General features: G+C 40.8%; 1 protein-coding gene across 7 annotated transcripts in view; it reads right to left on the bottom strand.

Annotated features, from left to right (window-relative positions):
• LOC5564255 (rhophilin-2) overlaps positions 1-12951 on the bottom strand; it is a 351938-nt gene that overhangs the window by 161578 nt on the left and 177409 nt on the right. The window contains exon 1 of one of the 7 annotated variants that reach the window (XM_021839014.1): positions 9975-10480. The exons of 5 other annotated variants lie outside the window; for them this stretch is intronic. The gene's annotated coding sequence lies outside the window, so the exon portion shown is untranslated. Of the gene's footprint in view, positions 1-9974; positions 10481-12951 lie in introns of those variants that run through there. One more of the 7 variants, XM_021839013.1, reaches the window with a different exon arrangement.

The following is a 12951-nucleotide window of genomic DNA, read 5'->3' as shown; positions in this document are numbered from 1 at the left end:
CGGAAAGATCCATGAGGAGTTACTCTCAAAGTTTTTGTCGCAATTCCTGCGGTAGCCGTCGCAGTTCCTCCGCAAACTCCTCAAGGAGTTCATTCGGTTGCTCCTTTGGAAATTTCTCAAGAAATTTCCCTAGAATTTTCTATGGAAGTTCCGCTAGAAAACCCCCCAGAAGTTCTGGTAGAAGGTTCTCCGGAAATTCCTTTGAGTTCCACAACGAATTCATGGAAGTTTGCCAAAGAGTTGCTGCAGAAGTATCCCCAATTCTGGAATTTCACCGCAAGTTTTTGATAATGATTTCTATTGGAAGTTCCTCAAAAAATTTTCCTGTTAGTTTTCTTCACAGTTCCTCCACAAGTTTACCGAGGATTAACTCCAGAAGTTACCCCGTAAAAATTCTTCCTGAAGTGTTCCTAGAAATTTCCGAAGTGGTTTCTGAAGGGATTCTCGGAGTAATTTTCAGGAATATCTTGGAGAAGCTTCCCAGCCTTCTTGGAGAAGCTTTCTTAACTTCTTGGAGATGCTTTTTAAGCTTCTTAGAAAAACTTTCCACGCTTCGTGGAGAAGTTCCTCTGGAAGTTTCTGTAGGAGATTTCTGGAAGATCCTGTAGGAGTTCCTCTGGATGTTCCTGTAGGAATTCTTGTGGAAGATCCTCCGAAAGTTCTTGCAGGAGTTTCTTTGTAAATTCATGAAGTAGTTCCTCTGAAGGTTCCTGCAAAAGTTCTCCAGGAAGTTCCTGTTGGAGTTCCACTGGACGTTCTTGTAGGAGTTCTCTCTGGAGGTTCCTGTAGAAGTTCCTCTAAAAGTTTCTGTAGTAGCTTCTACGTAAGGTCCTGTAGGTCCAAAGCTTCTTGGAGAAGCTTCCAAAGCTTCTTGGAGAAGCTTCCAAAGCTTCTTGGAGAAGCTTCCAAAGCTTCTTGGAGAAGCTTCCAAAGCTTCTTGGAGAAGCTTCCAAAGCTTCATGGAGAAGCTTCCAAAGCTTCTTGGAGAAGCTTCCAAAGCTTCTTGGAGAAGCTTCCAAAGCTTCTTGGAGAAGCTTCCAAAGCTTCTTGGAGAAGCTTCCAAAGCTTCTTGGAGAAGCTTCCAAAGCTTCTTGGAGAAGCTTCCAAAGCTTCTTGGAGAAGCTTCCAAAGCTTCTTGGAGAAGCTTCCAAAGCTTCTTGGAGAAGCTTCCAAAGCTTCTTGGAGAAGCTTCCAAAGCTTCTTGGAGAAGCTTCCAAAGCTTCTTGGAGAAGCTTCCAAAGCTTCTTGGAGAAGCTTCCAAAGCTTCTTGGAGAAGCTTCCAAAGCTTCTTGGAGAAGCTTCCAAAGCTTCTTGGAGAAGCTTCCAAAGCTTCTTGGAGAAGCTTCCAAAGCTTCTTGGAGAAGCTTCCAAAGCTTCTTGGAGAAGCTTCCAAAGCTTCTTGGAGAAGCTTCCAAAGCTTCTTGGAGAAGCTTCCAAAGCTTCTTGGAGAAGCTTCCAAAGCTTCTTGGAGAAGCTTCCAAAGCTTCTTGGAGAAGCTTTCAAAGCTTCTTGGAGAAGCTTCCAAAGCTTCTTGGAGAAGCTTCCAAAGCTTCTTGGAGAAGCTTCCAAAGCTTCTTGGGGAAGCTTCTAAAGCTTCTTGGACAAGCTTCCAAAGCTACCTATCCTACCTACCAAAGCTACCAATCAAAACCCGTTTAAATATTCCAGACTTCCTTTGAATTTGCAGATTATAAAATCAAAAGGGCGTAACTTCAAAACGGGCTTTAAGATTGTTTTAAATAAATTTTGCACAGACATGCAGCTTAGCTAGAGAAAACCACTGGTGAGCACAAATTTGATGGATATATTTTCTGGTAATAATGGTTTGGGGAGCACCGTGAACAAGCGAAGCACAAGCGAATATTCTAAAAAAAAAAAAATTATACAAATTTGACGACCGGTAACTCAAAATTATTACGTGCTGTAATATTTCTGAGAACGGCATTTGATTCAGCCATTTCAAATTTACATAATACGCAAAAGTGTTATTTTTGTTACGCTGTGTAATACACTAATGAGTAAATTTCTAAGAAATTCGGATCCATCGTGTTTAGCAACCATTTTCCAGTCGAAAACTATTCAAAGGTGTTTTAAGCTAATCTAAAAAAATGGAGTTTTATTGTGAAATCATATGACATATTGAACTGTGTTTAAAATTTATGTCTGATTTTTTTAGAGCTGTTTTGGAATCATTTAATTTGTAATTCAAATATCAATTCATATTAAATTCAATGCAATTGTAATTTAAGCATATCTGTGAATATTTTATACTAAGCAATAAATTGCAGTGTTGCCAAATATGCAAAAATGCCTTAACACGTTTTTTTATTATGTTGCGATAAAATTGAAATACTCGTTTTGCTTAACCTATTGAGAGTTCTTATTCGTCAGCTTGGGCATCACCAGAGTGAATTCAAATTGACAGGTGTTCATTTTAGTACAGAATCCGTGTGCCTATTCTACTTTATCGATAAAATCTATTTGTAGATCTAATCGAACGTTGCGCCTCTTTTACACATTACCATCGTTAGTGAACCAATCTACGATGACGTCACGCTGCAACTTCCAGCGGAAAGAAAACCTTTACTGCGGGCCGTGTTTATAAAAAATGAACAATTTCACTGCGCATTCATCAACTCAATGTTCATCCGGTGAACATTCCTTCACCAGATGTCAGTTTATGTAAACACAGTCCGCATTTAGAGCGGAAAAGAAAAAGAAAATCGGCAATAAAAGATCCGCGGCAGTCCGCGGATAAGTCCGTAGATGAAAGAGCACTTGATGCTACGTGTGAGTCCAGAGAGAAGGCAGTTCCTTGCTGTTGGTCGATTGCCGTGTTATCCGGGTTCACTAGAGCATGCTCGCTCAGAACAGGGTCAAGTTGTCAGTCCGCTTTCAGGCGGTCATGGTGTTGGACGGGTAGGGCCTGTGTCGTTTTCATGCAGACTGACGAAGGGTTGGGAATCAAACCCATGACCATCCGCATATAAAACGAACGTGTAGCCAACTACGCCACGTTGCCCCCGTAAGATATAATTCTCGCGTAACTTTTCAAAAAGACCTATGTTATACTGAGAGATTATCTCTTCTCTCACTCTCTTTCGATTATAACAGTGCAATACCGAAGCTTTTGGGTAATGTTACACTATAGTTCGCAAGATAATATCGTTGGCTACCGTTTTATACACAAAACTCAACAAAGAAGGTTAATTTGGCTCAGTTATTGATCAACGAGAAGGTAAAGAAAGAGAGCCTCTAAATGTTAAATTTATCCTTTTAAAATGTTACGCGAAAATCCAACTATTGAAAACAAAATAAAATGTCTATTCTAAAACTAAAGCAGGGAATCTGGTCATACTGCCATCTCAAATTTTAATATTTTGTCTATTGAAATAACGACTTGGATGGTTTGTGCGAAATCTACTAATAATCAAAACTATTGTACCTTTTTTATTGTTTGAACAACTCTTAAGTAACGCACAATACCTTAACTTTGCATTGATTTAAAAAAAAAAATCGTGTAAATTTTTCGTTTTTTTGTAATAAAAAAAAAGATTTTTGATTTGAAACTCTGTTAAATGTTATGAATTTCTGATTAAATTTAGAATTTCGAGGAAAAGTTTCTAAGTTCCTGAAAAAAAAACCGAATTCTACTAAACAACTCGAAGATTTATTATCTTCTAAGTTCCTGCTACATAACTAGAAACATACCTTTCAAGATTACACAGTGCAAAATTTTCGAGAACGTCGCATGTAAATAAATTTTTGTTCTCAGATCCTGAAAGTACATACCCATACTAGCAGAACCCTGTTTGGGTTTTGAAGGATTAGTTCGAAATTTAGAGTAACGTTCTTTTCAGACTTGATTTTTCGTTAAAACGGCTATATCTCACGAACCATTGCGAATTTCTCAATGGAACCTTCGGACGAAATACTATTCACACAAAAAAGCACAACTTTTTAGGGTATGTCGTGGCGGTATTCTCATTTGTCGTAGTATTTCGGTACGAAAACTCCAAAAAATAGCAATTTTTCACATATCTTCATAAACCGTCTTCCACAGAGAATATTGTGGATCAATCAGTACAAGCAACTTTGTCGAAAATGTGATAAGCTACAATCGATCCTTAAGTTTGTTTTGGCCAGATTACTATTTTTTTTGAAGTTTCCGCACTATGTACTTGCATTAAGGAATACCTAATAGTTTATGAGATATAGCCTTACTAAAGAAAAACCTAGCTAGAAATTGAAAAGGGCGTAACTTCAAATTTCGCACTAATCTTTCAAAGCCCAGGAACAGGTTGTCAGGCCGAATGACGTTATGTTGAAAAGGTTGTTAGGCAGGCTTCTTCCTTGCTCTTGACTTATCCTCTTTCTCCCCCTTTTAATGATCAACTACAAAAGAGAAGCGATTTTACCCACACACAAACTGAGCGTACGAGCTCTGCGGGATGAAGAATTCACACGCTTGTGTTTTGTTATTTTCATTCCCACAGTGGTGAAGAGCTTGTTTTGACAACCTCAGTGCTTAAAAGAGAAGGAGATTATTTTCTCCCTTTCTCAGTTAGGGGGAGAGCATGTTTTCCCATTTCTCAGTTCGGGGAAGAGCATTTCCAGACAGCTCTTCGTTGTCTCTTTGTAGCTCTTTGCCCAAAAGGGCAAAGAGGACAGCGAAATCATGCTCTTGTGTTGACGGAGAAACCAACCTCAGTTCATCCCAAAAGCAATGATGATGTGTTTGCAGAGCCTCGCAGTAAGCTAGAGCTGTCAAATGGAAGATGTGCGTTTGGATAGAGCCAACGTTTCTCTCCACTCTCTCAGCCACGGATTATTCAACCAACAGCGAATGCTGGTTCATAATTGTTGTGAGGGTACGAGGTCGCTTCATCTATCAGATCAAGATGAGCAGAATAAAGCCTGGTTGTTAGGCCAAAATACCATTTGACTTTTCAAGGTGAAACAACAGTTTTGAAAGTTTAACATTTATCAGTGTTTTCCCTTCTTTTAAACAAATGCTGTGCTGTCTAGTTATAGTTTACAGTGGATATTGTGGGCTTCAAGGTAATGCAGTTAACATTGACGAAACACCTAACAACTCATTCGGTCTAAGGCCCATTAGCACTATTATTCGTTTTCGGTCTAATGGCCTTTTCGGCCAAACGTGATAGAACCTCAAATCCCAAACAGGGTTTTGCTAGTATAGGAGTTTACTTGCAAGAACTGCAGTCAGAATCGTGTTTGCATTTTGAGTGTTGCACTGTGTTAGTCTTCGATTTCTCTTACACTCTTCCCAGTTTTCCCTTGGAAGACAATTTTATCTCAAGACTACCTTTTGTAAGCTTCTAAATTACTTCCCAGAAGACTGTCAAGATTTTTCCCAAAAAATATTCTCAGAATCCTCTCTAGCTTTGTTATTCCAGAACGCCGTTGATAAATTGAAATCTTATCTGGAGATTGATTCTAGAATGCATTTGAAAGGCTTCCTCCAGTCCTCTTTAGATCATTTCACAGAGTTCTCTGTAATTTTGCTTAGAATCAACAGGAAATACCAGGATTCTCTTCAGAATATTTCAAAGATTCTACTCAGAATCCATTTTGCATTATAAACAGATTACTTTCAGAATGCTTCTTACATTATTCTTGGAGAAGGTTTCTAAGGAGTTGCCTAAGGAGTTCGTCCAGAAGTTCCTGTAGGAGATCATCCGAAAGCTTCTATAGGAATTCCTCCAAAAGCTCCTGTAGTAGTTCATCTGGAAGTTAATGTAGGAGTTTCTCTGAAAACTTCCGTACAAGTTACTCCGAAAAATTCCCGTCAAAGTTACTTCAGAGGTTCCAGTAGTTCCTATTGAGGATTCTGTAGGAGTTTCTCTGGAGGTCTCGTATAAGTTCCTCCAAAAGTACCTTAGGGATTTTTAGTGGAAGTTCCTCCGGAAAGTCCTGCAGAAGTTTATTCGGAAGATAATTTGGAAGTTCCTGTAGGAGTTACTTCGGAATGTTCTGTTGGAATTCCTTCGAAAGTTCCTGATGGAGCTCAACCGGAAGATCTCTGCAAGTTCCTGTAGCAGTTTTTCTGGAAGATCCTGTTGGAATTCCTCTGGAAGTTGGAGTTTCTCTGGAAGTTCCTGTAGGTGTTCGTATGAAAGTTCTTGTAGAAGTTCTTACGGTATTCCTATGAAAGTTCCTGTAGGAGTTCCTCTAAAAGTTATGTGTTTTCTGAAAGATCCTGTTAAAGCTCCTCTGGATATTCTTGTAGTAGTTCCTCTGGAAGTTCCTGTTGGAGTTCCTCTAAAAGTTTTTGTTCTTCTGGAAGTTCCCGTAGGACTTTCTATGGAAATTGCGGAAGTAGTTCCTCTGGCGGATCCTGTAGGAGTTTTTCTGAAAGATCATTTAGGAGTTCCTCTGGATGTTCCTGTAAGAGATCCTAGGTAAGTTCATGTAGGATTTTCTCTGTAAATTCCTGAAGGAGTTTTTTCTGAAAGATCCTGTAGGAATTCTTCTGGATGTTTCTGTAGGAGTAGTTCCTTTGGTTGATCCTGCAAAAGTTTCTCCGGAAGTTCGTGTTGGAGTTCCTCTGGAAGTTCCTGTAGGAGTTCCTATGGAAGTTGCTTTGGAAGTTCCTGTAAGTGTTCTACCGGAAATTCCTGTAGGAGTTTTTTTTTTGTAAATTCCTGAAGTAGTTCCTTTGGAAATTCCTGTAGGAGTTCCTATGGAATGATTATGGAAGCTTCTGTAGGAGTTCCTCCAAAAGTTCCAGTAGATGTTCTCTGACAATTCCTGTACTAGTTCTTCTGGAAGTTTTTCTGGAAAATCCTGAAGGAGTTCCCCTGGAAGTTCCTGTTGGAGTTCATCAGAAGTTCCTGTAGGATTTTCTATGGAAGTTCCTATACGAGTTCCTCTGGAAATTCTTGCAGGAGTTCCTCTGAAGCTTCCTGTAGAAGTTCCTCCGAAAGTTCCAGTAGAATTTCCTCAGTCAGATCTCGTATGAATTTCTCCAGAAGTATCTGAGGGACTTCAACTGATATTTCCGGAAATTACTGCAAAAGTTCCAATAGAAAAGTTTCCCTAGGAGTTCTTCCGAAAGATCCTCTAAAAAGTTTACGGAAGATTCACCAGGAGTTACTCTCAAAATTTCCGTAGCAATTCTCTCGTAAGTTCCTCCGCAAACTTCATACGAATGCTCCTTTGAGAATTTTCTTCAGAAGTTTCCCTAGGATTTTGTATGGAAGTTCCGCTAGGAAACCCTCCAGAAGTTGTTGTGGAAGTTTCTCCGGAAATCCTTTAGAATTCCGCAACGAATTCATCTCGAAGTTCCCCTGATAGTTGCTTTGCAAGTTCGCCAAGGAGTTTCTGCAGAAGTATCCTTAGTTCTGGAATTCCACTGTAAGTTTTTTTTTATTTCCTCAGAAAGTTCTGAAAATAGCTTTTAGGAGAAGCATCCAAAGCTTCTGGAAGCAGCTTCCTAAGCTTCTTGTAGAAGCTTCCTAAGCTTCTTGTAGAAGCTTCCTAAGCTTCTTGTAGAAGCTTCCTGAGCTTCTTGGAGAACCTTCCTAAGTTTCTTGGAGAAGCTTCCAAAGCTTCCTGGAGAAGCTTCCAAGCTTTTTGGAGAAACTTTCTAACTTTCTTTTTTGGAGAAGCTTCCGAAGCTTTTTTGGAGAAGCCTCCAAAGCTTCTTGGAGAAGCTGCCAAAGCTTCTTGAAGAAGCTTCTAAAGCTTCTTGGAGAAGTTTCTAAAGCTTCTTGTAGAAGCTTCCTAAGCTTCTAGGAGATGCTTCCAAAGCTTCTTGGAGAATCTTCTAAAGCTTCTTGGAGAAGATTCCAAAGCTTCTTGGAGAAGCTTCCAAAGCTTCTCGGAGAAGCTTCCAAAGCTTCTTGGAGAAGCTTCCAAAGCTTCTTGGAGAAGCTTCCAAAGCTTCTTGGAGATGCTTCCTAAGCTTCTTGGAGAAGCTTCCAAAGACTCTTGGATAAGCTTCCAAAGACTCTTGGAGATGCTTCCAAAGCTCCTTGGAGAAGCTTCCAAAGCTCCTTGGAGAAGCTTCCAAAGCTTCGTGGAGAAGCTTCCAAAGCTTCTTGGACAAGCTTCCAAAGCTTCTTGGAGAAGCTTCCTAAGCTTAAACTTCTTGGAGAACCTTCCTAAGCTTCTTGAAGAAGCTTCCTGAGCCACACCTCAAATTTTCAAGAGCACAAATCTGGAGAAACAGGTAGCCGTTTATTCAGAAAATTTTATCGATTGGTCACCAGTTACTCGAATCTGAGATAAATTCTACTCGAATCTGAGACAGATTCTATTTGAATCTGAGATAGATTTATTAATCTGAGACAAATTTTCCTCGAATCTGAGAGAGATTCTACTCGAATCTAAGACAGATTCTACTCGAATCTGAGACAGATTCTACTAGAATCTGTGAGAGATTTATTAATCTAAGACAATTTTTCCTCAAATCTGAGACAGATTCTACTCAATTGTGAGACAGATCTTACTCGATTCTGAGGCAATTTCTAGTCGAATCTGAGACATATTCTACTCAAGTCTGAGAGAGATTCTACTCGAATCTGAGAGATTTATTAATCTGAGACAAATTTTCCCCGAATCTGAGACAGATTCTAGTCGAATTTGAGAAAGTTCTACTCGAATCTGAGACAGATTTTACTCGAATCTGAGACAGATTCTACTTAATTGAGAGACAATTTCTACTCGATTCTGAGACAGATTCTACTCGAGTCTGAGAAAGGTTCTACTCAAATCTGAGACAGATTCTACTCAAATCTTAGACGGATTCTACTCGAACATGAGACAGATTCTACTCGAATCTGAGCCAAATTCTACTCGAATCAGAAACAGATTCCATTCGATTTTGAGAGAGATTCTACTCGAATCTTAGTGTTTATAGGATTCCCGAGAGTTTCTCGTATATCAAGTAGGTTTCTTAGGTTCGGAGGATTCGGAAGAGATCCTCGGTGTTCTAGTAATTCTGAACTAACGTCTGGCGAATTCTTGGAAGAGGTTCTCGGAAGTTTAGATGTCTTGTTAAATCTGAAGGGATTCTCTTGATTGCAAAAGGGTACAACACTTTTTTTATAAAAGGTTCTCGTGATTCAAAATTCTTGTTTTTCCTAAGAAATATCAGGATTTTTTCAAAGGAATTTTCAAGATACCCTTAGAGGAAATTCAAAACTACCAAACAAGTAGGCTGGGACCAGCTCAGAATGCTTGGATCTGGAATGAAGCCTTTTCCGATATGCAGACATCCATGACTCCTAACTGCATCCAGCAGTTGCAGTCATCCTCATCATTAACCCATTTTCCTCACCCAAAGTATGGAATGTCCTCTACAACGTGTTTCCAAATTGTACCGTAACAGCCCGGTAATAAACTTCGTCGCCAGGTATCGCTGCTCCAGCTTCGATTAGCTACACTTCCTAGAAACATCCCTAGATCGGGTCCAGTTTGCAACGCATTTTTATTATCCTGCTCGACAGCACCTGCTGCTTCTGGTGCAGCCGACTAGTTGCTTGCTCACAAAAAAATAAATTAAACTGCACCAGTTTCCACCAAGTTCGAGGTGTGGCACGCAAGAACGACTCCGTTAAACCCCGACACTCAAATTGGTCATAATCCGCTGCACACTGCACCATACACGGTCACCAATTCCAATTCTTGACACTTCGACTGCCGGAGTCCTCTTCTTCGTCCGCAACGCATCGTTCCAATCCGTTAGGTCCGTTTTTAGACCAGTTCTACGCATTTGAAACTGAGTCACTGCCACCTTTCTGTAATTCGGGGTCACTTGTTTTCCAAAAATCCGCACCAAATCATCCCAACACGCACTAGTTAGCATATAGGGTTCCTCGACCACCTCGACTGCAGAATCATAAACCTCGTTTTTCTACGAGGTGTTGTATAATTCGCTCGATTGCAGATCCAAGGAGGCCATAAACTACCGCGGCTCGAATTCACATCACACCAGAGTTACCAACCTTCCACATTTGCCTGAATTTTGCACACTTGTAAGGCTTCTTTTTTCAAAAACCTTGAAAATCAAGAATTTTGAAATGCATTTGTAAGGTTCTTCCGGACAAAGTTGCCAAAATTCTTCACATTTTGTCAAAAACGACCTGGCATCCCTGCATCACATAAGTCACCACACCACTGTCAGTTGTTTTAACCTTCAAATTAATCTTCGCTTCGTCTTCCCCTCAAAACCCATCACCAAGCACCGAAAATCACCGTCTACTTGTTTATGCTTTTCGACGTGACGTAACGCTCCGCCGCCGAGCTCCCTCACACTCTACACTCAAAACAATACCGCACTGAGCTGACTGACCTTTCAAGACGCGAAGTCAAAGTTCACCACACCCGCGCGATCGGTTAAAACAAAACGCCGAAGACGCGACGAAACCGAACCGAAAGAGCTGCTCACTTGCGAAGCGACGAAACCGAAAAACCAAAGACAACCGACTCCGTTGGAAGGATGCCGAGCAATGAATGAGAGACCCGAGCTGGACGGTGGCTCGCTGCCTGCTCCCCCAAAGGTTTTCCGGTAAGTCGTCGGTGGCTCCAGTGGAGCCAACTTCGTGTGTGCATTCACCATCATCAATGATGATGATGATGATGATCGCTCGCCGAACTCGGGAGAAAATAGCTCCCCCAACCAACCAACTCCCAACCTGCTGGTGAGCGGTGACGATGCTCCACAAAGCACCAGCAACACACGAGGGAAAAGTAGGCTATGCGATGATCCGAACCACGCGGCGATGTCGCGCACCCATCGCATCGAAGTAGCCGACGAACAGGAGAATGCGGTGAACAAGAGAGAGAGAGGAAAATTCGGTTTCGGATCGGAATCGGGAGAAATTGCGGCCGAGGAAATGCACCACGCCGCAGATCGCAGCAGTAGGCGCTGACCATGGTGAGAAAAGTAGTGCGTTGTTTGGTACTGATTGAAGGGGGAAGTGCGCGGTGGAGGAGAGAAGAAGAGAGTTCAAAACGAAGTTAAAAGGTAAACGGCGTCGCGGTGTCCGTTCATTGTTTGCTTTTGCGAGCCACTCGCGGAGGGCGTTGGTGAAGAACGAGCGGCGGCCATCGTAGGGGTCTATTATTATTTTTTGTTGGTTTGATTTTCACACCTGGGGGTGTTGAATTGAGCGATGTGGACAATGGAAGGGTTATGCTCCCACAAATTCTTTTGAGAAGCTCCAATAGAGTCTTGTAATGGAATTAAAAATTTGGGTTTCTTAACGTCTTGAAAAACTTACTCAGCTTTTCTGGAAAAAAAATAGGAAGCTTCATATAAATGCTTTCTAAGCTTCTCCGAGAAGCTTTCTAAGAATCTTGGACAAGCTTTGAGAAGCTATCTGATCTTGTTTATGAAGCTTTCTAAGCTTTTATGAGAAGCTTTCTAAGCTTCTTTGAGAAGCTTTCTAAGCTTCTTTGAGAAGCTTTCTAAGCTTTTTGAGAAGCTTTACAAGCTTCTTTGAGAAGCTTCCAAGTTTCTTTGAAAAGCTTCTAAGCTTCTCTGAGAAGCTTCTAAGCTTCTCCGAGAAGCTTCTAAGCTTCTCTGAGAAGTTTCTAAGCTTCTTTGAGAAGTTACTAAGCTTCTTTGAGAAGCTTTCTAAGCTTCTTTGAGAAGCTTTCTATGCTTCTTTGAGAAGCTTTCTAAGCTTCTTTGAGAAGCTTTCTAAGCTTCTTTGAGAAGCTTTCTAAGCTTCTTTGAGAAGCTTTCTAAGCTTCTTTGAGAAGCTTCTAAGCTTCTCTGAGAAGCTTCTAAGCTTCTCTGAGAAGCTTCTAAGCTTCTCTGAGAAGCTTCTAAGCTTCTCTGAGAAGCTTCTAAGCTTCTCTGAGAAGCTTCTAAGCTTCTCTGAGAAGCTTCTAAGCTTCTCTGAGAAGCTTCTAAGCTTCTCTGAGAAGTTTCTAAGCATCTTTGCGAAGCTTCTAAGCTTCTTTGCGAAGCTTCTAAGCTTCTTGGAGAAGCTTTCTAAGCTTCTTGGAGAAGCTTTCTAAGCTTCTTGGAGAAGCTTTCTAAGCTTCTTGGAGAAGCTTTCTAAGCTTCTTGGAGAAGCTTTCTAAGCTTCTTGGAGAAGCTTTCTAAGCTTCTTGGAGAAGCTTTCTAAGCTTCTTGGAGAAGCTTTCTAAGCTTCCTTGAGAAGCTTTCTAAGCTTCCTTGAGAAGCTTTCTAAGCTTCTTGGAGAAGCTTTCTAAGCTTCTTGGAAGAAGCTTTCTAAGCTTCTTGGAGAAGCTTTCTAAGCTTCTTGGAGAAGCTTTCTAAGCTTCTTGGAGAAGCTTTCTAAGCTTCTTGGAGAAGCTTTCTAAGCTTCTTGGAGAAGCTTTCTAAGCTTCTTGGAGAAGCTTTCTAAGCTTCTTGGAGAAGCTTTCTAAGCTTCTTGGAGAAGCTTTCTAAGCTTCTTGGAGAAGCTTTCTAAGCTTCTTGGAGAAGCTTTCTAAGCTTCTTGGAGAAGCTTTCTAAGCTTCTTGGAGAAGCTTTCTAAGCTTCTTGGAGAAGCTTTCTAAGCTTCTTGAGAAGCTTTCTAAGCTTCTTTGAGAAGCTTTCTAAGCTTCTTTGAGAAGCTTTCTAAGCTTCTTTGAGAAGCTTCTAAGCTTCTCTGAGAAGCTTCTAAGCTTCTCTGAGAAGCTTCTAAGCTTCTCTGAGAAGCTTCTAAGCTTCTCTGAGAAGCTTCTAAGCTTCTCTGAGAAGCTTCTAAGCTTCTCTGAGAAGTTTCTAAGCATCTTTGCGAAGCTTCTAAGCTTCTTTGCGAAGCTTCTAAGCTTCTTGGAGAAGCTTTCTAAGCTTCTTGGAGAAATTTCTAAGCTTCTTGGAGAAGCTTTCTAAGCTTCTTGGAGAAGCTTTCTAAGCTTCTTGGAGAAGCTTTCTAAGCTTCTTGGAGAAGCTTTCTAAGCTTCTTGGAGAAGCTTTCTAAGCTTCCTTGAGAAGCTTTCTAAGCTTCCTTGAGAAGCTTT

The sequence above is a fragment of the Aedes aegypti genome, chromosome 1 (genome assembly GCF_002204515.2).
Source record: "Aedes aegypti strain LVP_AGWG chromosome 1, AaegL5.0 Primary Assembly, whole genome shotgun sequence".
Classification (NCBI taxonomy): domain Eukaryota; kingdom Metazoa; phylum Arthropoda; class Insecta; order Diptera; family Culicidae; genus Aedes; species Aedes aegypti.
Note: the sequence above shows the minus strand (reverse complement) of the source record. Positions and strands in the feature narration are given on the sequence as shown.